We start from the raw sequence: 1,933 nt of genomic DNA on the forward strand, positions 1-1,933 counted from the left end.
CGCCCCCCTCACCCCACAGCAAAGGACTGGGCCCGTCCAACTCGCCCCCCGCACTCTTCACTAACCCTCCGCTCCACCGCGGACCGTCCGGCCGCCGCCTCCGCACCCGAACCTACTGTTCTCCACTTCCCCGCGGTGATTGGCCGGGCTCCCCGCTGAAGGCGGGAAGAGGACGCCAGACGACCAATAGACCGGGAGGGGAGGCGGGGCCTCGGTCCCCCCCCCCAGCGCCCCACTCCACGGGGAGGAGCTCGCCCCCCCACAGTTCTGTGCCTGAGACGGGCTGGAGGGGATCCCGAGTCCCATCTGCAACCTGACTTCTCGGCTTGACTCTGCCACTGTGGGCAGCTGTGGCCCTGCTCTGTGCCTCAGTTGTCTCGTCTGTAAAATGGGGGACACTGATTTTTTTTTTTCTTTTTGATTTTGTGTTTGTGAGCACCGCTGTTGACACACGTGCCACAGAGCTAGGCACTACCAGCGCTCGCCATCCCAGGTGTGAGTCCCATCTGCAACCTGACTTCTCGGCTTGACTCTGCCACTGTGGGCAGCTGTGGCCCTGCTCTGTGCCTCAGTTGTCTCGTCTGTAAAATGGGGGACACTGATTTTTTTTTTTCTTTTTGATTTTGTGTTTGTGAGCACCGCTGTTGACACACGTGCCACAGAGCTAGGCACTACCAGCGCTCGCCATCCCAGGTGTGGAAACGAGTCAGGAGCCCTGATTTTCAACCCCTGCCTCTGATTCCTGGACCATTATGCCCTTTGGAGGCAAACGCTTGGTTTGAGTTCACTTGGAGCAGTGGTTCTCAACCTTTTTTTGTACCGGGACCCCTTTGTAGATGTCGATGGCCAGTCCCAACCCAGTGCCCCCCACTCCCAACCTGCTGCTCCCTGTGCCCAGACACAGCTCCAGGGTGCGGGGCAGGCGGTGGGTGCATGGGGCATAGCAGAGCTGCAGCCTGCAAGGAAAAAGCCACGGTTTCCCACGTTTTTTTCCTTTAAAGGAGCATCTATTTTTAAGGTTTATTTGCAACCCTTTCACATATTCTTGCCACCCACCTTTAGGTTGTGACCCATGGGTTGAGAAACGTTGACTTGGAGGCTCCGGAGAAGCTTTGGGATGGGCTCAGAGGCCACCAACAAGGACTTACATCTTCGGTGTGTGACCCAGGGCACTAAACCACGGCCCAGTAATGACAGAAGTAGATCCGCGACGCCCTGTAAGGAATCGGCTTGGTGCTAGCTCTCTCTTTGTGCCGCAGCCTAGCCCTTGAGTTCAGCTGAGATGCCCAGCCAAGATCTGTACATTTTGGAGCATCCTGTAGCAAATATTTGAGCTTGGAGTTCACCCTCCAGGCCAAAGAAACTGGCATTTAGATGTCTACTGCCGCAAAGGCCAAGCATGTATTTTCAGTCCTTAATGAAAGACACAGGAAAGAACGAAAGTCAAGTTGCCACGAGAGACAGAGACTGCGCGGTGTACATTCTGCAAGAGTCTGCACCAAAATGGGCACAAAAGTGGCCAAATGGGTAGATTTAAAGGGGCAACGCACACAAAGGCAGCGGTGCATGAGCCCCCTCTGACATGAACGGTGCAGATCGCCCCTGGCTGCCAGCCAGTTTCATGCACATGTTTGCCTTCTTGATTACAACACGGGCTTTCTGTCACAGCCACAGATGTTTGAGTGGATCGCCCGTCTGTCGGGGTTATTTCACTCGTAGTGTTGGATTCTGGAGCCCGGGGTGTTGAACGGTTATCCTTCCTCTGGCTCCTCCGTCTGCTCCAGAACTGGAATGAACAGGTATGGCCACAGGAGATGAGGGCTGAGCATTGGCAGCTGCAGCCCCCAGATGCCAAGATCTTGTTCCAGCAGTACCACCTCCCCCGCCTTCTCCCTCCCTGCTTTTAATTGGCTCCAAATGAAGCCTGGTGATT

General features: G+C 55.6%; 1 protein-coding gene across 1 annotated transcript in view; it reads right to left on the bottom strand.

The window, feature by feature from the left end:
* LYSMD4 (LysM domain containing 4) overlaps window positions 1–126 on the bottom strand; it is a 7,953-nt gene extending 7,827 nt beyond the window's left edge. The window contains exon 1 of the mRNA XM_006020065.2: window positions 66–126. The gene's annotated coding sequence lies outside the window, so the exon portion shown is untranslated. The remainder of the gene's footprint in view (window positions 1–65) is intronic.
* Between the last annotated feature and the right edge of the window lie 1,807 nt (window positions 127–1,933).

This window comes from Alligator sinensis, unplaced genomic scaffold, assembly GCF_000455745.1.
Source record: "Alligator sinensis unplaced genomic scaffold, ASM45574v1 scaffold210_2, whole genome shotgun sequence".
NCBI lineage: Eukaryota > Metazoa > Chordata > Crocodylia > Alligatoridae > Alligator > Alligator sinensis.